Below are 26,728 nucleotides of genomic sequence, written 5' to 3'. Positions count from 1 at the left end.
AGCAGCAACCTTTGGGTGCTTCCTGGCAGACATTTGTCAGCCTGCCTTGAAATGTTCAGTATGGATGCACAAAACTTCAGTCAGATCTTTCTGCTGTTCATGGCCCTTTCGTTACAAAATGTTTCTGATGATGTAACCTGAATCTTTCTTGAATTTTATCTTGTTACTTCTGCAGACACATAAAATACCCTTCTACATGTCTGAGAGACTGTTATCAAGGCTTTCCTCTGTCTGTTTGGCCAGATATCCCACTTTTCCAATATTTTACCCTTATTCATAATTTATAGATCACTTCATCATTTTTATTGCTGTGTTTGGGACTGTCTGTGAGCAGTCCATAGAAGTGTGGTCCATGACACAGCCACAGCAATCCAGCTCAAGCCTTATCAGTGCTGCTCTAGCAAAAGAGTTCCTCTGCAAATTTGTCTGCTATCCACATTCCAGAATGACACTCTGTGTTGGTAGCAGCGTGACGTTGTTAACTCCCATCCTGTCTGCTCTCAGCTGTCATTTCTATGCTCTTTTCTATCTGAATTTCTCCCTCTTCAGCTATTCCACATTTTCTGTCTGTGCAGTTCATTATTCCTGAGCGTGGTGCTTACACTTGTAGAAGTCAAAAAAGATAAAAAGTTTTCCATTTGTATCTCCAGTTTGTCACAACTATGTGGAATCCTATTCTTGACCTCCAAAGTACTGGCAAAGTACAGACTTCATTTGTCTCTAAGTGAAACCAGCCTCCTCTGTGATGTGACCTTGGGGTGAGGAGGGAAAGCATTGAATAACACTGGGACAGACCCCAGTGGAACATCCATTTGATACATCCTCCCATTTGATAAGGAGCATAACTGGTCAGCTCTGCACTCACATTGGACATCCTTTCTCCCTAATTTGCTATGACATGAGGCAGTATTAGAGACATAACACCAATGAATGCTAAATCTCAGAGATTCATAGTTTTACTTTCCACTTTATTTCTAAATAATACCATTTTGGAAAAAATTGCTCAAGATGCAGTAAACAGGGGAACCTTTGAAAGCACACATTTTAAATAACATATTTTATATTGATTTGTTTGTTCTTCAACATATAGAATTAAAATACCAAGAAATGTTCTTTTGTTCTGTATGTTCTGGAGGTGCTTACTATAAGCTTGTGCATTTAAAAAGTCTGTGTAATTTAATGGATAGGTACCAAATGCAACTACTGTATGAAGACAAACTCATGATATACTTCAAATTCAGGTAAGTATTTGAGTTTTAGAAACTTGGAGCATTTGCTGACCGGATTTCATCCACTGTGAAGTCTCCAGCCATCCAGTAAACTCAAGGTCAGTGTGAGAATGCTGGGATCCAGAATGCAAGTTTTTTTAACATCTCTGAAAATTTACCAGTGTTTGCACTTGGTTTTTTGGTTTGCCCCCTGCTACTCACATCTTTGTTTTCACATGTAAAATGTTGGGATTTTTTTGGTTTTTTTTTCAAGTGCAGTTATGTAGAGGTGTTCATCAGATATATGCCCAGCTGTACATAAGATGGTAATGGACCAGTCCTAAACTTTGGTATGGGCTGTGGTGTCCTCCTGTTGTTCAAGGACTTGAAGTATTTTATAAATTTGTACTTTAAATTTATACATGTACTCAGAGATATGGAATGCTTTGATTCTTAATTTAGAACATTCATACCATGCTTTGATTCTGGAAAACAAAGGCAGCTCACCTAGGAGTTCACAACTCGGAAGGGCTGTTTCCTTTCATTGCTGTCACCATTAGGATTTCCTATGCAACAGGAGCCCAAGTGTGAAGTGCAAAACTCCAAGTGTTCTGTAGGGTGGAAGCAGAACTATTACTATAGTCAATTCTTTTGGAAGCAGAAGGAGTGAAGGATTGTCTGGCTGAAGTAAGAAATGCAAGGAAAAACCTGTGGTGTCTGTTTTTAAGGATACCGTGGAATAACAGTGGAACAAAGTTTGACTTGTAAGGAAATTGCCACTTTTGGATGATAAAATATTCCATTATAAAGGGATCACAGCTCTCTGCATTTCCATGGTACTTAGTTTCCTGAAACCCTAAACCCTTTCTAAATGTTAACTAATTCACTTTTTAATTCTTCCTTTAGGGAAAAATAGTACTTTCAGACCTTTTTTGACAGATGTTGAAACTTTGTCTCTGGAGGATGGAGTTGTATACCCCAGTTCAAAGCAGAAACAGAGATCTCAGCTCCAGGTTGTCTCCTATATGAGTATCAGGTTTATTCCTACAAGTTGGCAAGGACTTAGAACAGCCAAGAGGTGAAGGAGTCCTGGACTTTGTACAAATACCTCATGGCCCTTTTACAAGTAATACTTATGTTTCTGTTCTGCAGAGAGATTTTGGAATGATATTGAGCGACCTAAACTAAATTTGTGTAGAACTTGATCTACTGTCTTAACAGTAGATGTTTTCCTGGTGCTCACCCAGGAAAATCCTTGTGCCAATGGGTAAATTAGCAGCACTGTTCCCATTACACAGGTGTCACAAGCTGAGCTGGTGAGCTCTGCACTTCCAGCACAAGTGAGCTGGCTCTGTTACCATCCTTCTTGTGATGCTCTGGCAAGGAAGAACTCTTTTAATCTGGACTTTTTTTTTCCAAGTTATTTGTTCAAACCTTGAACTTGAAAACTATTCCTGTATTGAAGGCTAGGCTGTCAGTGTGGAGCTGATACCTGATGAGTGTCTTGAGGGCCAAGGTATGCTGATGAAACACAAACTTGAAGCCAGTCAGATTTATTTCTGTTAGCCTGCAGCTCACTGCAGTTTGTTTGAGCTGAGATCTGTGTGCTCCCAGTGAGGCTGGAACAAACAGAGTTCTGGTAAGCACGGGTGGAGTTTTGGTATTTGGGTTTGTTTCTAGTGCTTGCTGTTATGGCCCTACAAGATTGCTGGAAGCCCAAGGCCAGTGCTGTGGCATCCACATAGAGGTGGTTTCAGAGAACAGTGTGTGTGTGCAAGGAGCTGTGGCTTGGCATCCATCCCGATTTACTTCCACAAGTAGGAGTTAAAGATGAGATCTTCTTGTGTGGCTGCATAAAATACATATCCTGCCTTACAGCTGAGGACACATGCACAGCCTTAATCACAAATCTTCACCAAGAAACTGTTTCTAAATAAGTGGATAAGTGTTGGCCAATTGTTTATCACTTTTTTACTGCTGGTATATTTTACGGGAGACCGGATGATGGGAGCAATGCAACAGAATTACAGGAAAATATTCCCCCTTTTCCCAGCAAATGCTTGCACTCATTTTTATTTGCTTGTTGTGACAATATGTTTGCAGAAAGTGACTGTTGGACTTGAAATTGAGATTAATTTAATCATGAGATGGAGTATATTTGAAACAAATTTAGTCCAGAAGGCTATCCAGTCAGGAAGAGGAAACAATATCAAGGAAGTTGAGCAAACAACTCAGATACTGAATTGTGAATATTGAGCACTCAGAAAAATTTCATATGGGCTGACACTGGTTATCTTTTTGAAGCAAAGAGAAACTTTCTGAAGTCTAAAGTCTGGGTGGTATATTGACCAACAATTCCCCAGTATAAAATTCAGCTGACTTCACTGCCCCTCTGTTCTCAGTCATGCACACTTCAGAGAGTATTCCAGTCAAAATAATTGTTTCTGTAAAATAAATTACTACGTTGCTAAGTAAAGAATAAAAACCTCTTTTTTTTGACACAACTTTTGTTTTAGCTTTAACCATAGAAGTATCCAATTTTCTCATTTTTATATAAATGAAACTCAAAAAGGCAATCTTCATGTTGCATATTCCCTTGGTCTATCTTGCAAAAACCATTAGGAGCCAACTTTTCCACAAAAAAGAATGCAAAATGCTGTCTGCTTGTAAGTTTGTGATTCATACCTCCTGTCAAGACTACTAAACCAGTAAAAACACTGGAATGTAAAAAAATAAGCATGATTATGTATTTCAGGAAAACAATTTTCTCAAGAATGTTTCTGGAACAAATTTTCAGTGTTTAGCTATTTCTAGTTGATATTTCAGTGATGGAATGCCTACTGGCACCGATCTGTACTATGGAATTGTCCCACAGGACAATACTTTGCTATAGTGTGTTTAAGGTGTCTTTTTTTTCAGATTCTTGTAACAGCAAATCCTTTAGCAGCTCATTACTTAATGGAAACTAAACAAAGCTTCTTCCAGGAAAAAAAATGTTGATCTCTATCACCCCACAGTGAACTTCTCTCCTTAAATACATAACACATGCTTTTGGAAAATATCCTCAGTTTAATCTGAGCAGTGTAAACTCCAAAGACAAGACCACGTCCTCATTCATCCATCTTGCATAGCTCAAAACTCCAAACTTTCTGGGAAAAAGAAAAGGAAGCATAGAAGATACTTTTTGTGTATACACATCTCCTTGTGTGATATGACTAGACTTTTGTCTGTCATTCCTATTAAAAATTGCCACCTACACAAATGAGAACTCAGGGGTAGGCTCTTATAAATAGGGATCCTAGAGGCCCTGGCTGACCTTCTTTGCTCTCTGCTAACAGATATTTCTTGGGGTGTTTTTCCATTTCCTATGGAAACTCTTTCTGCTTTTTACCGTGCAGAAAGCACAGTGCTGGCTGCTCCCTCCATAGATCATGACTTTATTCCTGTGTCTCTTTCTGCCAGAGTTGCTGTTCCACAGCTTTTCTGTTCCCCTGGAACTACATGACCACTTGTATTAATTGGGCCAAAAGAAGTAAAGAGTGTCATTTAGGTGCAGAAGCCATTGATTTAGCACCTAATAAATTATTAATAGGTTTTGAAAAATATACAATAATGATTGTGAGCTTTGACCATGAATATCATATACCTCATGTACTATCTCAATTCATTTGGAGCAACACTGGATCAGGAGCAAAGATGTTTATAACATTTTACTGCTGCTGTCACTTGCAGAGATGCAGTACACTGTTTTAGTGGATCCATGCTGGAGATCCATTCCACACTGGCATTGGTTTATGCTTTTTGCCAAAAAAAAAAAAAAAAAAAAAAATTGCCAGTCTTTCAGCAGGAAAATGTTTGTGCCTGGAGTTGAGCAACCATAAAATATAATGCCACGATTCTCATGGAACAATGTATAAAAGAAAAGGGCAATTTATTTTGCAGATGTATTTTGGAAACATGCATCAAAATGTTTGTCCTTTCAAAACATTAAATTACAAAATTTTATACCTAGTCATTACTGTTCTGACTTTACACTGTAGGAAGACATCTTGCTCCTGTTGTCCTTACTGTATCAGTGAGCTGTTCCCTCAGGAGAAGTCTCAGCATGTGGAAAAGAAACCGTTCCTGAAATCAGTGAACTCTATTTTAAACTGGCAAAGCAAGTTGCTCCTGTTTCTCCTCCAACTTAACCCGTAATTCCTGGAAGTATACAGTTCCCAGATATAAATGTAGAAAACCTAAAATTAAAAACAGATCACTTGCCTTTTCTTTTGAGGATTGTGGAATTGCACACTCTGTGTTTATAGTGTAGCTGCCGTGTAAATATAGAATATATAGAAAAATACTCCTTAGGCCTTATGCCACGTTTGTGTTTGTGACTTTTTTCCTTTAAAGGAATCACTTGTGATTTATGGCAATATTATAATAAACTAAGACAAAATATTGTCTTCTGTAAGGAATACGTGCTTTGCAATAAGTGAATGACCCAAGCAGTTAGATAATGCACAAGGTCCACTATACAAAGTTCTGTGCTGGTTCTTGGAATTATGTTCAGATAACTGCAGGGCCATTTTCTCAGTATCTCTAGCAATTGCTTGTTTTTTCAGAGAAGACACTGTTCTTTCTTAACCATTTAGGGGAAAGTCTTCCACAGGGCATATTTGTACTGAATAGCAAAGACAGCTCTTTCAGAGGATCTGGAAATACCAAATAAAAAAGAATATTATCCAGAACATGGTGGCTTGTCTGGCAGTGCTTTAGATATCTGCTGAGAGTGTGAGTACTGAGCATCCAGTTTGCATATTTAATCTGCCAGAATGTAACTTAATTGTAACTTACTGCTTTCTTCATAGCTTTCAATAATAGAAGGTGCTGAAAACTCTACTAAATTGGGTGCATTTCACATAGATTTCCTGTCTGGTCCTGTCACTGACATGACCTAGATTCATTATTTCATACTCACTCTTATGGCCTTGGGCACAGATTTAAAGCCACAGTCATGGGGTCTAATGAGGCATGAAAACATGGGAAAATACCATGGAAAAATTAACCAAATTGTCCAAAAGGTCAATTCTGCTTTATTATTTTTGTAGCTGTTTTGTATTCTATTCTATTTGTTCGGCAGCAATCTTTCATAATCAGGATCATTCTATAATTTTTTTGATAGAGGATTATCAGGTTATAGAGTTTTTAGTATAATGGTGAACTATTTTGGATTTGTGTAAAAAGGAACTTTGAATGCTAATCACGCTCAGTAGATATTCCCAACAGAATAATAACTGCTCAAAACATCCTAAAGGAAAGACATTTTGCCATGAATATTTCAATAATTTTTTCAGACCTCCATGAAAATAATGCATCTCAATGAAATAAGGGCATAGACTGCTTTTTAATATCCTGTGACTGAAACCATGACATATCCCAAATAGGTTTCTGTAATTGTGAAGTTAGGTTGTGCTGATAGTTGGTCATGAGGGACAAACTCATAGGGATATGTGCTAGAAGATCCCTTATCAAATCTAGGGCTAATTAGTTAGTTGCTGGCCTAAAATGTAAAGAAGAATTATTAAACCAAAAAGAATAGAAGCAGCTGATATTTCAAACCTAGTAACAAAGGAGTTTTAATACAGCCTCAAGTCCTTGTCTATGCTTTGATGTCTTTGACTCAAATCCATTCTTAAGGAAGGACATCAAACTGCTCATATTCCAGCGTTAAATGGAATTAACCAAAATTGCAGCTGCTGTTGTTGCTGGAAGTGCAATAAACAATTTGTTTTGTGGCATGTGCAGTGTCCTACAGCACTCACAGTCGTGCTGGTCACACTTCCAGTGCACCATTACCTCATCCCTAAGCTTTGGGAAGTCTGTTGCTAATTCTACAAGAGTTCACCCATTGGGCAGGCAATAACACAGCACACAGAGACTGAGATAGATTAACAAACAAATATTTACAGAATTATTCCTCTCCTGATGATGGTGAATGCCTTTTGTTTCTGCCACCACCATCCTTCCACAATGTATTTTTTTCAGAGTACTCTGAAGGTGGATATGGAAGCAGTGCCAATCAGAAACCATTACAGAGAAAAGCAGGACCTGTAAGGCTGATTAGGGCTGTTACCTAAATGCCCCCATTACCCAACAGGCATCACATTGGAAAAAAGGCCAGACTAATCCAAGGAAAATAATGTGAGGAGAATACTGTCAGTGTTCAGTGCTGTGGGGGTGAAGATGCACTACACTTTTCCTTGTGTCCTCTGGCTCCCTGTAGGACTTTCCAGCTCATCCTCACATTGCTGTGCCTCAGGTCAGGCAAGGACTGCACAAATTACAGTGATTCCTCTCTGTTCTGTCACACTTCCCAGCAGCAGCCAAAACTGGAAAAATTTAATTAAATCTCTGGAATGTCAGGTGGAAGCTAAGAAAAACACGTGGCAGCTTAATATTCTCTTACTCTGTTTATCTTTTTCAAGTCTTATGTTAAAACTTGTGATCAACTCAGACCCATCAATAGCAAAGCCAGACAAACCCCATTAAGGCTAGAGAGGATAAAGTTTGCTTATGAAAGGCAGGACAATAGGGAGCCGACCATGCTGCTCTTCTACATCCTCTTCTGTCACTGAGGGGGCACCAGTCACCTGCCCTCAGGACTAGTCCCCACTTTTTGAAAACAGAAACAAACATGGAAGAAAAGTCATAATTCGAGCCCCATCTTATCCTTTCCCCCTTCTCATAGCTTGATAAAAAGAAGGAAGGAAGCAGAAAGGAGAAGAAAAAGCACGAGAACTGGGGGACTTAGAGAGGACAAGGGACTGATGCAAAAGCTATTTCTCTTTAAGACCTTGCTAAGCTCAAGCCTTGGTCCCAAAATTATCTTCAGCAACCCTTGATTCATAAATAGCCTGGTATGGTGAATATTTCTATTCTTACCTTCCCTGATCTTCAGGGTTTATGACTTCTTAAGGGCATTGGGATGTATCAAAAGTTCAGCTCTCTATAAACAGTTCATGTATGTGGCTGTGGCTGTGTGCAGCTTTGTATAAAAGCAGGGAGGAAACCTGAGGTGCTGGGTCACTCTGTCACCATGTTAGCCATGTCACTCACCTACTTCAGAGCTAAATACCTTCAGGGTGTAATGACATTGACACCATATTAGCAGCAAAAAAATCGATTCCAATTATTTATGATTTCTGTCCGCTATAAAAATAAGCCTCCTTTAGTAGATAATGAAAGGAATAACTAATCCTTTACTCAGATTCAATTTTATTGCAGAACTCTGTAGGTTTGTACTAGTTTAAATATTAAATTTCCACCTCAACAGCTTCTTTACACAGGCCAGGCCAGATGTGCATCTGGTATAAATTAGCATTGCTCTGTGGATGCTGGGAGAGACAGGAAGATTTCTATCAAGCAGTGCTCAGTTCCTGTATGATTAAACATATATTATGTCAATCATTTGGGTATAAAATGCTTTTGAATCAGGATTTCTTTCCTGCCACTCTGCTTGGAAATATTTTCAAATAAATGCAGCAAAATAATGTCAGGGCAATTAAAGGATGAAGTAACCTCAGGCTGTTTATTAAAATAATTTTGACCCAAGCAAGCAGATTTCTCTGAGACTAGTCAAAATGTTTTGTTTCAACATTTAGATAGTGTAATTTTGAATACCAAACTATGCTTGAGATTAGGTTTAGCTATATTCACTTAATACTTCAGTGCACTGGGTGACACAGTGTGATCAGTTGACCAAAAATTCAATTAGTCACACAGTTCCACTCAAGCTATACAAAAATTTGTTTCCTTGGCATTAATTTCTCCATCTTTTATGGATTATTTACTCAGTGGGTATAAATGGGCATTGCTTAGCTGAGCCCCATACCCCATAACTATTGGTTCTGATCTAAAGCAGTGGTTTCAATCCCTAGCAAATGGAGAAAGTCTTTGTTTAGGCTTAAGTTCAAAAGGAATTTTGTATTGCTCTGAGAGAAGATGACTGTACAAAATGGCACAGCCATCCATATAAGATTGACAGATTTCTTAAGATCTGATTTATAAGAAATTCTGAAGTTTAAAAACTTCAGGTTTCTGAATTTCTGAGAAAAATGTTTTCTCAGAAAACATTTTCTGGATTTCTGAGAAAATGCTGTGGAACATCCCAGTCCACACCTTTCCACTGATGGAACATCAGACGTCTGAGACCCTTCAGAGCACCATTAGTCTTTTTACTTAAGCTATCTCTGGCAATAGTTCAGGTCTAAACTTTTCCCCTGAAATAACTAAATATAACTTTTCTAAATAAGTATTTTAAAGAGACATTATACCACTCCTCTAAAATACTCTTTAAAATGCTGTCTCTCTCCCTCTTTTGGAGTTCTAGACCTTGATTTAATCTTCTCGTGTTTTTCATTACCGAATACTTACTTCTGCTTCATTTCTTGTTTTTCCAAACGTTCCTGGTGCCATAGCACATTAAGGGTTCCCCTAGCAACACCAAAACACACTTTCCCTCAGAGCTGCATCTCCGTGGTCTACAGCACTTAAATTATGGCCTTCTAGCTGCAGCTTGTTCTGAGTTTAATTAAGAGCATTTTAAAATAATAATGACAAAGTTTAGGGCATTCTTTGATCTGCTGAAGACTGAACAAGGGGATCAGATCTTGAGCTTTTTGTGCCCAGATTAGCAATGAAATATTTGCATTCAGAGTTTATTTATACATTAAAATGTAATTGGATCCTAGGTTTGGACTTTACATTCAGTTTTGTTAAATGCTGTCTTTATTGGGGCTGGCACTATGTGAATACAAAAAAGCTTTAGCTGAGAACTACCAAGTGCAATGAAATCAGTTTATACCATTCTGTATTTATTCTCTGTCACAATATTTCAGCTCTCCTGGAGTTTTCTGTTCCATAAGCAGAAGGATGTGTGTTTGCACACACTTCAATTTGCTCAGGTTTACCCAAGCCTGACTGCAATGAAACACAAAAAGAATGAGTTGACATTCGAGATGTGTTTCACTTGCTACTAACCCTTTCCAGCAGCACAGCCTGCACTAAATCCTTCTCAGAACAGTCATCTCTTTCCCCCTAAATGGAAAAAATCCTAAGAAAAATATCTAATTGGAATAATTGACCTTAATTTATTAAAACCATGAGACATTTCAAGTAGGGAAACATAGTTCTTCTTCATTATGATAAATTCCTGAAAAGTACCTACTTTTCAAAACATTTTCAGTGCAAAAGAAAAGCTCACAGCTCTGCCCCTTGCAGCTTTGCTCGAGTTCATAATGGGAGAACTTCACTGTGCTGGTGCCAGTCTGAGATGGGACTCACTAAATCTTGGTTGAACGCTTGTCTTTCATTACTTCTCTTCCTCATTTTTCCTGGCACATCATACTATTTATTTACAATAATATATGCATATCTTGCCCTTTCATTAGTCTTGTACCATTAAAGCTTAAGTACCAGATTTGGGAAGTTCCTTCAAGCCAAATTTCAGATCACTGATTTCAGAATGAGGTCTCAAACCCATAAAGTAATAAGCACCAGTTGTTTATAAAACTTTCCAGGATGGGGAAAAGGCACCAACTATCAGATAGCTATGAACTACTTTCTCCTTTTTTTTTATCTCCTTAGTCTTGTCCTCTGTTACTAGGCAGTAAAAATTCAAAGCTCTGGATATAAATAGATTTACTCCCAAAGCAAGGCAGATACATTTGTGGTGATCTCATTGTTTGAGGTGGGTAAATGTAGCTGAAAGATAAGTTTTCTTACACAAAAAATATAAAAACTCCCAATATGGTTAACTTCTATCTTTGGTCCCTGTCTATGGGCAAGCCCAGTTCATTCAAGGTCACCTGACAAAAAGGGTTCCTAATTTTACACATTTGGGTGCTCTTTCAAATTTGGAAGAGTTATGTACATGTGAGTGCCTATCCACACAGGTCTCGCTCTAGAAAAACACTCCTATTTGTGACCTTTTGACTATCAAGCTTTTTATTTCCAAGCCTGTGTGCTAAAAGCAAAATAACTCTGGATTTAGTCTGGGCAGATGTGCAGAAGAAATCTGCAAAAGCAAACGCTCACCTTTTCTTGCAATGCTGTTTTAGTTAAACTGTAGAGTAATTGAACAGACGTGGAGCTGCTGCTGAAGGATTTGTGAGCTATGGAAACCTTTGGAAATATTTTCTGTAAGAAAGCTCAGCTCCCTCAGCTAGGAGAGGGATGAGAGCTATAACTAAGAAACATAAAAAATAAAATTTTAAAAATTAATTTCTATGAGTTAATGCTAAATGACTGTAATTAACAAAATGAAGGCCATATCCAGACCACTGAGAGTTTCCACCAACACTTCGATTTTATCTTTCTGGCAGCATTTACATTGTAAATACCCCTCATGTTTCTGCTGTATATGATCTAATTTTAGAATAATCAATTACGACCAGAGAAACCTTTTTCTTTAACGCATTAGATAAAATTTGATTTTGTTTTACCTTTCTGTAACAGCTTTTTCTATATAAGTTTTTAAACATGACTGAGTGAATTTTGAGAAAATTCATTCCTTTTAGTAACATATCTTTGAGACCTCTGTCTCGAACATAGGTTTAGGATTAGGGGAGTCAGTAGAAATAACTGAATGTACCTACTCATCTATGAAAAATATGACAAATATTGCTATTAAATCCTAAGTCTCTTTCTGTTTACCATTCTTCAGCCTCCCCAGTAAATGTTTTTGTGATGTTCTGTTGCAATTTTGTTAAAAAAGGATGAATGACTCCATTAGAATAACTTCAGAGAAGAATAAACTGAACTTTTTATTGTACTTAAAAATACACAGCAAGTTACCATGGCATGGAGACAGATAAAATAAATGAAGGTTTCTAACATTAATTCCCCAAGTCTGTTCTGGAGGCAAACAGCATTTCCAGTTTGATTCAATTTGTTGTGTATATTTCCCCAAGCTCTCTTTCATTCGGATTCAGGGTGCTTCAAACTTCAGAAGAACAGTGAGGAATGCTCATCATTCTCACCCCTGTTGGTGTTGGCTTTGTGGATGGAGAACTGATTATACAGCCAGGATTCTTTCCTTCAGCCTGTGCTCATCTATACAGCAGTGGGTTGTCAGCTCTGACAATCAGTTCTGCTTTTCCTCTTGAACATTTAAGTCTTTAATGACTCCCGAATCTGAGGATGCTTTGAACTGCTACACAAATGCCAAAGCAGGCCATTCCATCTCTGAGAGGATAAACTGAGATAGAACAAAAGTCAAGAAAGTTTCCAGGAGAGGAAGCAGAAAGCTGGCTGTTTATTCCCAGCCAGATGTACTTGTCTCTTTCTCTGTATGTTTGACTTAGTCCTGGCTCAGCTCTCTCCTTGTTTGGGGTTTGCAAATATGAATGGATATTATGACACGCTGTCTCCTGATGGTTCCATGTAAATAATTATGAGGAAAGGAAAGGTGGATGGAGTTACTCAGCCACTTTGGGTTTTAGCAGATATCCTGAAATTTCATACCCAAACAAAACATGGCACACAGCTTAATATTGTCACTGCCTTCATTGCAGAAACAAGGAATGAAAGACTATAAAATAAATATTTCAGTGAATTAGTACAGAACCTCAAGCTTTCAATTAGGAGCTCTGCAAGGTACTTGAGAGATAAATGGAGAAGCAGCACTGAACTTTAAACACCAGCATGTTCCTTTTTTATCTTCCTATAATATTCTGAAATGGAAGCAGCTTTGGTCAGAAGTAAAGGAAGTAAAGTCCTGGCATACAATTATGGCCACATCACATGCCAGGAATTTCCAGTGGGGGCAAAAGGGACGAGGACACCTGCTCACACTCCATGAATTTGCACAGCCCCTACATATCCCTTTTTTCAAAAGCCCTCCCCAAGAGGGAAGTATTTTAATTCATGCTTCTCATGCCTCTGTGATGTAAAGAAAACCATTTTGAAGATGAGAAATCTGACTACTGCATATTCCCAGCCTGGTCTCCAGAGTTAGTGCAAGAGTTCAGCCTAATCTGAAGAGAATAAGGCCCATGAATATTCAGGAACTTTGCAAACCGATAGCAAGAAACGATCCTCATGGGCTGACCTGGGGACAGGATGTTGCTCTGGTGATGTGCAGTGCTTTAATGACAATGCATTTCCACTAACCCCAAACGAACCTCAGGCCGTGATCAGGATCCTTTATTCAACAGATTTCAAAATTTTTTATGTTTATGTTTGACTGAATTATTTATCCATCTCTGGAAACTCAGGGATGACTGAAAAATAGCTCAGTGAACTGAATTCAGTGAATTTTCCATTAAACTCAGGAACATTTAAGCCATGTTCTCACAATCCACTTTCCCCCAAAACTGCTTCTTGTCCCTGAAACTGAAATTGTTGAATGACAGGAAGATGAGCTAAAACCCCTTACCAGATCTCAAAATTTTCCGTGACAGTGTTGGCAAGCAACAGGACCAGCTGTAAATGAAGGATGTAGTCAGGGGAACAAAAAATTTTTGCCCTTCTCTCTGGGTGGCCCTGCCTCCCTTGGGTGCCATCCCTTCAACCAATATAAATGAGTGAAGTAATGAAATTAGAAGAGTCTTGGCTGATTTCACAAGGAAAGGATATTGTCCACAATGGCTTCAAGTCTTATTGTTTGACACAAATAGTGTGTTCTCTATTCAGGAGTACTTCACATCCCATGAGCTATAGAATGGTTTTTCTGAGGAGAATCAGAGCTCAGTTTGAAATTAATATCATTTGAAATGATAATAATTAAAAATAGCACATGCTGATTGCATTGCAGCAAGCATGGAAAACATGTTCTGTTACAGAGAGCAGCTGTGTATATTGCTGTGAGTATTTTGCACTTTCAGTACAGGTTAGCTGGATAATATCAAATAGAAGGTGTTTTGATGCAAACCTGTGCTGATTTTATCTTGTAACTGATTCACCAGCTAAAAGAATTTTTTTAATGTGTTAATTTTTCAAGTTCACTTATACGGCTTGAGTATATTTGAATAACTCTGAAATAAAACATCTCTGTACACAAAAGGGAGCAAAAATATGCCTAGAGCATACCCAGACTTCATTTACAATGCCTGCAACCCAAACTTTTCCTCTGAGCAGAGCTATGTAGCTCCAGAGAGTCATGTTAATAGTGTCATTAATCTTCCCTGCAGTAATCTCTACCTCTCAGCTTTTACACATTCAGCACCTGGGGCAGATTTGACCTGACAAGTTTGTCCTTGAATCCTATCATTTACAAAGTCCATGTTAAAAAAAGCCTCGTGTATTATCGGCACTGCTGCGTTTTATCAAATAACTGCCACCAGCTCCTGCCTGAAATAGTTCATTTGCAAAGCTGTTGCCACCAAACTGTGGAAAGCAACCATCAGTCAAGGGCTTGTTTTGGTCCCTTTTGCACAGCGAGAGCAAATGAACTGCAGATGGAGCACTGTTTATTCTTTCCCATCATCTCGGGGTGCTGGGAGCTGCCACTGTGATGTCATTGCATTGGGCAGGACACAGAGAAGGCAGCAAGACTGGAAATATTTATTTATTGGATTAAGGCTAGTTTGATTTGTACTATAGAAAGAATACCAAGGGGCTGGAAATGCAAGGTACATGACCTCACTTTTTGTGTGATCTCTAAGGGAGATACCACACAGGGGAAAAAGTTGGATGCATCTGCTGATCAAATTGAAAATAGAAAGAATTTGTTCTTAGATTTTATATAGCCCCATGTCAGCAGGAACCTTGGATTGTTTGGGGTGGGGTGTATACCTGAAACTTCTGTCACAGAAATACTGGCTTTTCTGGCTGAGGCAGATGAGTTCTGTCTGATTAAGATAAACAGTATAGTCCATTCCCACCCTCTGGTGTCAGTCTACCCATCTTTGGAAGCAGTTGTTTACTCACTGGCTTGTGTTGTGCATGAAGCAAAGCAACATGAATTGAGAAAACTGATCATAGACTTTTTCACTTCCTATAGCAGATTTCATCCATGAAACTGTGCTTGCAGCAGGAATGCTCTAAGTCACACCAGTGACTGAGACAGTGACAGCCATTGGAAAAGTCTGATAACAGAGAGCTGCAGAGCACACAAGCAGTGATAAAGCAAACAAATCAAGCTTATGCTATCACAAAAGGAACTGTGTCTACCTGGCCAGAAAACAATATTCTTCACAGCATTACTTCTTCATTGTCTAGCCAGTGTTTTGTGTTGCTAATTGTAAAAGTTACAAACAAAACATGCGAGCCTACTGCAATATTTCTATTTCTATTAGGCAAAAATCTCTTCAGCAACTTCTAAGAAGCTTTATATGTAACTCTGCTCTCCTAAGCACAGAGTTAATTTCAGCTAAACCAGAAGTAGAAATTTCTAGTAGAAATGTGGGAATGAGTTCTTCATATGGCACCCCATGTAGGGAGAACAAATACCCTTTGTTTTTATTTTAATAATGAACTTTCAAGGCATCTATGCTAAATGATTTTGTTCTGCCTGTAGTGTTTAGTGCTCAATTTCATTGCTGTCTGTAGGAAAGTGCATTATTATGTGTTTAATGGTCACTTAAGGCTCACTTAAAGTTTTTATTACAGTATGCTTATTAATAGTGCACAGCTTATTTCTGGAGAGGTTCTGTTCCGCTATTTGTGTTTAACTAATGTTTAAAGAAAATGTGAAATTTTAAAGATGTTGGTAATATCTCCGAATATTTATGTTGGAAGGGATTTCAGGAAGTGATTTAGTTCCATTCCTCTGCTCCAGGCAGGGCTAATGTCGACATTAGAACAGGATGCTCGTGGCCTTTTGCAGTCATATTCTTGTGCCTGACTCGAGGTTTCCCAGCCTATCCAATGCCTCTCTGTTGAGCCCCAGGGAAATGTGCCCAGTGCAGCCACTCAGTTCAGCTCCCAGGCAGCCTTCAAAAGGCTTTGGGACCAGAGCTGGGTTCCAGGTGCTGTGACCAGTGACTGTGCATCTGCCAGCGTGTGCCTGAAAGCCTTTTTCGGCACACTTGGCTTTCCTGCACCGAGCTGGTGCTTTAAGGCAAAGGAAAGGAAATGTTCTGTGTGGTTCCATAGGGATAAAAACCACTGTGGGATGTAATTTACTAAATTATCAGGAGGGGCAGGTATAGGAAGATACTTTGGCAATCAAAAGCAATAATGAACTTTCTTTCTATTCACTTGATCTAGGGTTTTTTTCTGCTCCTACTTCATCACCCCCTCTGTCACTAATATATTCCTTCCCTGAATAGTTAGGCTTGCATTAATCCCTCTAGCTGGCAGGAGAAACCTGATTTTCAAGATCACCGAAGTAAATACAACCTGTATCTCCATCTCTGCTATTTTTTTACTTCACAACTGCTACATGACTTTCCAGACTTGGAGAAAATGTAGGTTATCCCACCCAGTGGGTTTCCCTGGTTCTGCTCAGCTGGAGATGTAAAAAATTAGAAGAGAATTCAGGAAAGCAGTGTCATATAAGAAGTGTCTAAGAAAAGTTCCCTTTGCTGGGCAATGTCCCATAATAACTGTGACCCTGAGAATCTCTCCTGCACTGTGGCCAGGAGCAAACAGTGAAATACTCCAAGTCACAGGAAAAGGAGAACAGCCACTGTGGTGCAGCTACAAACCTGCATAGAGGAGGACTAGCCTGGGTAATTTAAAAGATGTTTTTACCCTTAGACTAGATTCTAACTTTGGCTAGGCTGGGGTAAATCAGGCATAACTTTACTGACATCAAAGGCCCTGCTCCACATGATCTAGCTTCATCTCTTGAAACTGAGGTCAAACCCATTAACTTTTCTAGGCAAGTTCTGCCCAAAATAAATGGGTGGAGCAAGCTCAAGCCTATGATTTTATTATTTTCACTTGAGCACTTGCACAATTTGGTATTCACATCTGGCTTTGTCTTTTAAAGGGCATTTTTTGGACATCTGAACTGGCAATTGTCTGTCCACAACTATTCAGCTGCCCAGTTTCGGATGGGGTGAGGTAGGGGTAGGCCAGCTGGAGAAATACAGATGCAAAAGAGTATATAGTAATTTTTAGGATGCTGTAAGAAAGCTATATTGCATTCTAAGAGTCAAGATTCAGGCTGTTATAAAAATGGAGCTCATTTTTTGCCTGTACCAATTTTCTTCTTTCACTTTAATTTAAAGTTAGTGAGCCATATGCAGAGCAGAGATGAAAATCTCGTAGTAAGTGCCTGTGACCTTATTTTGAATAATCTGTAACATTTTTCATTGTGATAAAATGTAAGCGTTGGGCAACTGCTGAGGTGCAGGTCCCAGCTGAGGTGGTTGTGCTTAGCTGCATGTCACTGTTAGCTGGAAACTGATACTGTGATTTCACATTGCTGTAGAAGCAGGGAATCGCTTTAGCAGCATTCTACCTTAGATATTTCTAGTAAAGTAAAAGTTAGCTGCGGTTGCAGTTGCTGATGTGGGTGTTTGGTGCATTCCCATGCAATGCCATGGGAAGGAGCTGATCTGTAAGAGGGAGTGAACTTAGAAAATACCCTCCTGAAAGGATGCAAAGCCCAGGAGTCAAGGTGAGCTGTATTAAACCTTCTCAGCCACCAGGTGGCAATGAGCTGTGGCGCTGCGGCAGGGGACACGGGAGGACCATGCACTGCAGTATCTGGGAATTGCATGGGAGAAGCCACATTCCAATGGAGCACCCGCCTTAAGGCCTCTGATGGAGCTCAGCAGTGGCAGTGACTGCAGTTTTTTCATTCCAGTTGGTGTCAATCCGTTTCCATTCCCTTGGCTGTCTTTAGTCATTTGCCACTTAGCAATGTCGTGTTTTAACACTCTCCGTGTCCTTTGGGAAGCAACCACATTCTGTTATTATCAGCAGTGAGCCTGATAATCTACTGAAGTGGTGATGGATGTTTTAAAGAAAATGGCAATTATCATGTGCAGTTATGCTGAGTTTGAAATCTCCTGGAGCCAGTGTATCCTGTTACCAGCAATAAGAAATAAGAGCATGTGGAGCACTGTGCTCACCTAGAAAAGAGATGTTGATAATTTAAGAATGAGTTCCTAGAGACATATTTGCTTCTGGCCTATCCTGAGGTAGTAACTTTTTCAGAGAAAAGTGGTAAAGTTATTCACTAGGATTTTTTTTTCTATTGAGGCAAGAAAATAACCTTCAGGGGCACCAGCAGAGCTTAGCAACACTTCTCCCAGGTTGCAGTAAGGTCAGAATTAGGAATTCCTCATTTTATGGGATGCTCTGGGAGCCCTTTATCCATTTGCAGGAAGGCATTCCTCTGTAAGTATCACACCTCAACTGAGCACTTTCATTAGTAGTAGAATGCTACTTCAACAGCACTCAGGGCTTCACAGGCTTCTCTTTGCTGAGAAGAAACTGCTTCTGAAGGAGCCCCATATCAAGTTCTTCACTTTGAGATCCTAGCAGGGCAATGTGAGCCAGCAGAACTGACAGATGAGTTCTGCAGGAAGTCTGGTGTTTGGTGGTATGTAGTGCAAATGCCTCCTACAGAATGATACTGGAATGGAGGTTGCTGTAGCAAAGCTGAACACCACACTCACAAAGCAGTGGTGTTGCAGACACTCAGGCAAGTTTAATTTCTTCTGTGTCTGTGATGGTATCAGTCTTTAATTACATGGCAGTCCTAGTGTTTTCTCCAATTTTCTGCCTTTTTTTTTTTGGTGCAGCTAAAGTATATCCAGCTAAAGCTCTGACTAAAACATTTTGAGATAATGAGCATAATTTAATGTATGCCCAGGTTCGGCTCCAATCACATTTTGTAAGTACACAGAATAACAATATACTGCCTTTGCTAAAATGGTGTGATCTAAACAGGTAAAGATGAGACAACCCCATAGAAAGTTCAGAAAGGGCAAGGAATTAAAAAGCCAGGGAAAGACATGGTAACAGTGGAAAGATTGAATTTCATGTAACACGCAGCAGTCTCAGCTTGCACGTTGCCTGGCCAAGGTAAACCACACAATAAGTTACTGTACAAACAGAGAATCATGAAGTGTATGACCCTTTAATCTTGAGGTGGCATCAGTGTAGATCTGTTCTAATTACCCTGTTATGGATAGAAGGAGCTAATGTGGTTCCAGTTCCTGAAGAGGCATGGTAGCTTCTAATTGTTGGAAAACAGATAAAGGCTGTTCTATGGTTTCACAGGCATGCCTAAAATCCAGCTGTCAGGCGGATTTCTATTTAGCTATGGTTTGGAAGGTGTTTAAGGGGAACGGCAGTTTAATGGAGCATCTGGATCTCATTGCAGAGCTGCTTTTTTGTTTTTGTGTTTCTTAATTTATTATTGCACTTTCCAGCTGGGTGCATAGAGGCACAAAGGAGACGAGAACATGGCCCCAAGTCACAAAGCAAATTTGTACTTCAGCTTAAACTTGAAAGTTTCCTTTTGCCTTTTACTTAAAGTATTAAATGTTAGAGCTTCCAATAATACTTGATGGTGTTTTTACTTGTCTCTTGAAGCTTAACTTATGATTAATGTATTGACATTCCTTGTTTCGAAAACAATTTTTTTAAGATATTATAGAAGACTTTATTTTTTTCAGCTTTGTTTTGCTCCACTGCTGCTGTTTTATAGGAATAGTTGCTATTTATTTTTTTATTCAGGAGAATGTCAGGGACGTGTTTGTGATTTGAGGACTCCTGGAGCTACTCTGTAAAATGTGCTGTATGTTATGGGTAATCGATACTTGACTCTTCATATGGATAAAGAAATAGCAGAACATGCCAGCTATTGACTGCATTATGTTGTTTATCCTGGTTATGAGCTTCCTGCAGGCTGTTCATCCTCTCACTGTCCATTCTCCTGTTATTTTTGACAAACCTTTGCTTTGAAAAAAATGAAGCAAGGGGCTGCAGTCACATCCCTGTTCTGATCATTGCCTGCTCTATTCCTCCCTCACAGGACACAAGTTTGTTGTCCTCCCGCTCTGCTAAACTGTGCCAAAATACAGAATGTAATTGAGAAATAATTTATTAATGCTCTTGTAAGGAAATAAGGAAATCCAAAAGGAAATTCCACTTATAAGTCTCTTCAATTCTGTTAAGGCAAACTGTATATTTGGTTGTCTACTTGGAGGGGAACACTCAAGCCCAGCCACTCAAATGAAGTTCAAGGTGTGTGTGACCTTGGCTGTGCTGCCTGTTTACTACTTAGATAAGTTCTTGCCATTTCTGATATCTGTGGATCATGTCCTTGGAACTGCTGTGTAATGCAGCCAAATCATTTCCATGGGCGTGAAGTGGAAAGACAAGAAATTTATTCCAGAGTTTAATCTGAATGAGATACACAGTTTTACAAGAGATTAAAGAAGGCTCTTGAGACAGTAAATAGAAATATGCCCAGAAGCAGCCATTTGAGTGTCAAGTCTTTAGATTTATATTCATGCTCACAGATCTAATTACTGCTGGTGAACTGGAAATATCTATACCAGCTCCACTCTTCCCTAAAGTGCTGCTGATCACAGCTGCATAAAGCCAGAGAATAAAAAACCAGCAAATGCTTGTCAAACCTCAAACACTGGCCCAATTTCTTTTTGTTCATGATCCGTACAGAAAAAGGCAGGGGTGATTCCAATTACTTTTTATCACATCAATGAAATGGGATAGTTTCTCTGAGTTTTGTGGAACAAGATGTTACCTAATGCAAATTACAGCAGCCACATGGATGTTTTATCAGAGGAGCTGTTCTTCCAGCTGGAACCATTGGAATACTTTTTGCACCCTTTCCTCCTGCCTCACCCTTGAACTGCTGCTGGGGTCAAGTAATATGGAGGTAAAGCCAAAAACCTACAAGAGCACAGAGGAGACTCATGAGAGCTGTGGGTTTTATCCACTGAATTGGTGGCAAACCCTGAAAGGTGGATGGGAGCTAACTGTAACAGTGACCCATAACCTGTGGCTCTCATACATGCAGCTGCAAGTGTGCTGGTTCCTTCTCAGATTTCTACATTTATTCCTGCAGCTCTGAGTATTGCAGACAATGCCTTATCACTGTGTACCTTTGCTCTGTTCACTAAAATTCTCATGCCATCACCATAGATTCACACATTTCTCTCTCACCTGACAATATTTAGAGCATTGTTGGGATCTGAAACTCTCCACATCATTGGGAAACCATCAGTAAATGCACAAGCTCTCACTTTGGAGAACTCCTCAGATGCTGTTGGGATGGATGAGTGCAATTCTGGCTGTGTCAGCCAAAAAGGCAGCAGACAAATGCAGAGAGAAGAGCATGCTAACAAGTGCTGGAAAGCAGCAGACTCCAAATGAGAGCATGTAGAGCACGGTGCTTTAAAAAGTGCTGGAATTTGTTACTTTATTCTAATTTCCTGTGTTTTGAAGGCTTTTTTGAAGCTGCACTGGCACTGGAGACAGTAGTGATGATGAGCTGGGGAGTAGCATAAATTGTGTGCAGTCCTCAATCTCAGAAAATTTTGAAACCTGAATCATTTTCTTCTGGGAAAACTTTTAGTGCCAATTATGTTCCAAAAGAATTTCTGAGGCAGCCTGCCCATCCAATTTCTCTATTTTCCAGCTTATAAAATAACAAGCTGATAGCATGCATCTATCCTTTTGACCCTGTGGAGCGTAAGGCAACTGAGAGGTCATGGGGCTGTCCCTGGAAGCTGGGTTATGGATTCTGGCCAAAAGCATGGAAGCTGTAATTGGTGTGGAAGATTTTTCTTCTCTTAATCATGCCTTCATATTTGAACTCTTTCCAGTCTTCCCAAAGAACAAGTCATTAGCCACTCCTTTGGAAGCAGAAAGGCTTGAGATTTGTTTGACCTTTCAGGTCTGCTTTCCTCTGAGCACAAGATTACTTCTGCTCTGTGCAATTTGGATTATGTAGGGATTCAAACATCTGAGAGAGAGAGGGAAATGATAATTTTTGGGTCAATGTATGAGACTTTTGGGGAACCTCTCTCTATTGGCTGGTATGTTTTTCAGGAAGTTTGGTGTTATCAGAGTAGTTGCTGAAGCTACTTGCATGAAAATCTGAGGGGCTTGAATAGAATGTGGAAGTCTGAAAATTTCTTTTGCTAAGGACAGGTCTTAGCCTTCAATGTGTATTGAAGGCAGAAAATATTTCACAGGCTGTTCACAGCAGAAAACATGTGAGAAATCAGCATGCAAAAGGAAAGAGTTAAATTATCAAAAAGCATCAAGAAATGGGTTATAGTTAACTGATTTGACTGTCCAAAAGAAAGAGGACACTGCTTTCCCCAGGCCCAAAAAGAGTTTGCAAGACTGACCCCTGAGAGAAGCTGACCCAATATATGGAAACGAGATTCCTGAAGGAGCTGTCTCTGCCAGAAAAGCTGCTGCAGAGATGCTCCTCTTAAATGAAATAACACCATTCCCGTAGGAATTAAAATCTGACTAAAATCACTAATGTTATGGAAAATACTCCAAAACCTACACTATGCTATTCTGCATGCAGTTGCTCCAAAATACCCCAAAGAACCAAATGCTGCACCTTAAAGCCAGCAATACCAATTCAGTAGGCATAGAACATCTTCCAGTGTATGGAAACAAGATCAGGACAGCTGATTTATTTCACAGCAAATATGGAATTTGGTTAGTATCCCTCAGTGATTGGTAGTCTTACTGATGGTAGGATTTGTTTGATAGTAGCCAACTGTAAATACTGTTTGTACCATGTAACCCCGGGTTACTGTGATTCCCACCCTCCTCCTGGCTGGGGAAATTCAGGTTTGATCTTGAGTAACTGAGACAGAAATACTAAAGTACAGTAAATCCAACATAATACTTTCTTACCCCAAAATACACATTCCAAAACACTGGAAGAACACAGCATTTTTTTTTTCTGTATTATTTACTCAAAAAAAAGATGAAAAATAATACAGTTCAGGAAGCTCATGTGTGATTAAAGGAATGTACTGTGCATACATCTTAATATGCAACAAAGTTCCAGTGCAATATAGTTCCAATTGTATTAGAGCATGGAGTCAGAGAAGAGACTTCTAAAGGCAAAGCAGGAGTTGCTCCCCGAAATTGAGAGGGAGACAGTCAAAAAAAAACTTGACTGAGATTTTATTTCTGCATTCCATACAGGGCTGTAGCATGTTGGAACCTCATATGCATTCATGCAATATTTGTCTTTTAAGCATGACTAGCATTCTGAGAAAAAAAGGTTTAATATGCAGTTGGAGCCTAAAAGAGCCACTTGGAGCTTAGGGATCCAAGTCCATGGTGTATAGTCTGTCCTGGAGCCAGGATAACTTTTTTCCTACATGTGGGTGAGGAGACTGAGGCTTGAGCAGGGCTGGCTGTTAGGGCGATGCTTTTGGTGACAAAGTGACACTGTCTCTCCTGGAACTGCCAGGCTGTCCTGATGTAATCTGCTCTGAATGTGCAGTTCTCTATTTTCTCATCAATTTGAAGGGGTCACTGGCCATGCCAGGCATCTGTGTAGCTGTTAGGGTGCACGACTTCTTTTGAATTGTCTCCAGTTTGCATTATCAGGTTACTTTTCTTTCAGGAGCCTGCATAAGAGAGCAGGCCTGTGCCCAGTGCCAATTAGAAGTGCAAAGAAAAGCCTTTTTGTTTGGCTTTGCCTTTGATGTGTGTCAAGAGGAAGCATGCAAACCACACTGCTGGGTTAGCTGACCTCTCTGCGGTGAGTTCCTGTTGCATTTACTTTTCAAATAGCTATAAAAAGTGAAGGGTTTTCAAAGCCATAATTCCAAATTGTTCCCTGCACAAACCCCAAACAGCTGCACTTTGTGCTGGGAAATGCCTTGAAGGCTCAAGGAGGGAGCCTTCTCTCCAGGCCATGTGGATGTTTTCCAGCTGTACATGTGGCCTTGAGGTTGAAGTGACTTCCTTGGAGATCCCATCCATGGATGGGCTGGCCAGGCAGCTTTGTGGTTATGAAGGATGACCTTGGTCTGCTGTCCTCAATGCTGCTGTGTGAGGAGAAATGTGACGATGGGAGATCTGCACATCCTCACCTTCCAGGAGCACCTTTCAGTGCCCTCACCTCTCTTTGCACACCCGCCCTGCATTCGGGGCTCTCCTAATCTGCAGGGACAGGTCTGGCCAGCCCAGAGGAGCATGCCCGGGGCTGGGGAGCAGGACACCCCTGCCTGAACCCTCCCTTTAACTCTGTGGGGAAGCACAGGAGTCCTGGGCTCCGACTGTGCTGACACCAGGTCTTGTTCCTGGTCACTCAAGTAATGTTGTTTTTTTATATACCCTGAACTTTCTCAAGCAGCTCTGGAAGCCCCAACTCCGACATCTGCTTTACAATTATCTGACAACTAATTTAATAAAAGCTGTGCAATTAACAGGCTGAATTCATGTAGCTTGTCTTCTTCAGGGCCTCATCTGAAGGCTTTGCAGTTCTTAATGGGCACAACTTTGCAGATGCTGCACTGATCCACTAAGCTCTGCTCTAATATTGTTTCAAAGTAATTACCCTCACCGTGTTGTTTCTGCTTTGCTATTTCTAAACTATGCAAATTCAGGAAGCTGCATTGTGCACATTATTATATATTGCTGGCTGGGGTGAGATACCTAACAGGCAGCTAAAATATAATAAAATATGAAATGCATTTTCATATTGTGCACGTTCTGTTTACATATTATTCACCAGGGACTCTGAATTTGCTTCACAGTAATAACCATGAATGGAAAAAATTCTTTTCTCAGTAATGAGCAGATATAGCAGAAGGGTTTTGGCATATAGTTCTCCCCTTAAAGAATTTTGCCTCAAAAAGGTATGAAGAAAATCTCAATAAAATATTAAAATTTGATCTATTGCTGATTATGTTCGAAAAGCACAGGAGAACGTCATGGCAGGAATGTAATAGGAGGCAGAAGGAAAGTAGAGTGCCAAGTGTATCCCTTAAAAATGAAATTTTTCTGACTTGTTATTAAGAAGAACAGCAGGTTTTATTAGTGGCATATAAACAACACTGAAACCTGGAAGTGACAATTAAGAGCAGCCCACGGCTTGTTAAGTCCATGATAGAAGGTTATAATTCATATGCCATCTGGATGTGGAAATTTTGTTGAAGGCTGCTCTCAACATGAGCTCATCACTTGGTGCAAAATATTCTCCTGCAGGAACATGTCTCAAAGAACAGCAAGAGAACTGAGGGGCAGCAATTTTCAGGATAAGGATTGATAAATTCTGTGAAGGAAGGAGATGACTTTATTTTCATCTTTGGTTTATTGATATTACTGTGAATTCAAAAGTTTCACTTAGATCCTGATGTCTGAGTGCTCTCTTGTTTCTTCCTGACTAGAACTGGTGATCTATTTAGACCTCGCCATGTGCCACAGACAAAAGTCCTGCCACAGACTTTACCTACAAAACTCATTCTGAATACCTGTCAGGAAACTGAAAATGGGAGAAAAAAACATTAAAATGAAATATTAAATGAGCTTGAATCTACCGGCTCATCTGACACATAAGAAAAGATGGGAAAATTTGTTATATTTAGGCTAATAAAATAGAAGACAGATGATGTGCCATACATATTACATAACAGAAGGTAAATGCTAGTGAGAAGAGATTATTTAAGTGGTAACACTGGCACATTAAAAACTTCATGGTGACTAAAAGCTCCTTCAGATTTTAAGTAAGAGAGGCCATTAATTTTTAAAGCAGGGAAAGCCCAGAGCCTTGCAGAAATTTTGCCTCAGGAATTGTCTGAAACGAAGCAGTTTAATTTAGCATTTAACAGAGACAAAATGCATGTACAAGTGGCAGCAGCAATTAAACTTTCAGGGGCTTCCAAGCAAAACTGAAGTCTTGGATGATGAGCTCAGTTTGTTAAACACAGCACATTACTTATAGAAATGTTAAGGTAAGTCATGGACCCGAAGTAATTCAATGTGGATGTCAATTATTTGAACATTCTGTAATTAAACCCAGACTTTTCTGATAGCTGTGGCTGTCTCCACATCGTTTTCAAGTGTTTGACCTTGAATAATATTTACTGAACTGGATGTCCACGACCATAATATCACACAACATATTTTGGAGTCGTGGAAAGATGAGCTCACCAAAGGCACACACAACCCACAGCGTGACCCACAGACAGTGACTGATGTCAGCCCAGACAAACAATCTGATTTTCATACACCCTAAAAATGTTCTCTGCTTGCATGGACATTCAGAGATGTTTTTGACAAAGTAAGTCATCAGTTTTCCTGCCCTCACCAGTCATCTTTACAGTGGCATTTCCCAAAGATGTTCTCAGCTGAGATTCACCCATTAGTCATGTTGTTGATTCAGCCAGGCTTCCCAAAGCCTGGCCTGTATCTCCTATCAGTTTCTTCCTTGTTCATCCTTTTCTTTGAATTATTGCTGATCTAACTCTGTATTAAAGTAATTCTGTGCACATAGGGTGTATTTTATGCTAACAAATACATTTGCTTATTTTGCTAAAGACCCTCAGGAATAATCTTTAATTTAAAAAAAAATGTTGCATTAAAATTGTAGTTCCCACTGAAAACTGGGACTG

The 26,728-nt window shown here is 39.6% G+C and overlaps 1 protein-coding gene and 1 long non-coding RNA gene across 6 annotated transcripts in view; one reads left to right on the top strand and one right to left on the bottom strand.

The window, feature by feature from the left end:
• The window catches only part of LOC148224089 (uncharacterized), a 136,601-nt gene that overhangs the window by 78,939 nt on the left and 30,934 nt on the right, over positions 1–26,728 (top strand). The window lies entirely within an intron of this gene.
• Positions 1–26,728, bottom strand: part of PDE5A (phosphodiesterase 5A) — a 104,722-nt gene that overhangs the window by 70,916 nt on the left and 7,078 nt on the right. The window contains exons 1-2 of one of the 3 annotated variants that reach the window (XM_088164225.1): positions 9,627–9,659; positions 1,716–1,819 (exon numbers count right to left, since the gene is read on the bottom strand). The exons of 1 other annotated variant lie outside the window; for it this stretch is intronic. The gene's annotated coding sequence lies outside the window, so the exon portion shown is untranslated. Of the gene's footprint in view, positions 1–1,715; positions 1,830–9,626; positions 9,660–26,728 lie in introns of those variants that run through there. One more of the 3 variants, XM_088164226.1, reaches the window with a different exon arrangement.

Source organism: Sturnus vulgaris, chromosome 4 (genome assembly GCF_052056855.1).
Source record: "Sturnus vulgaris isolate bStuVul1 chromosome 4, bStuVul1.hap1, whole genome shotgun sequence".
Lineage (NCBI taxonomy): Eukaryota > Metazoa > Chordata > Aves > Passeriformes > Sturnidae > Sturnus > Sturnus vulgaris.
This window is presented reverse-complemented; position numbering and strand designations above follow the sequence as displayed.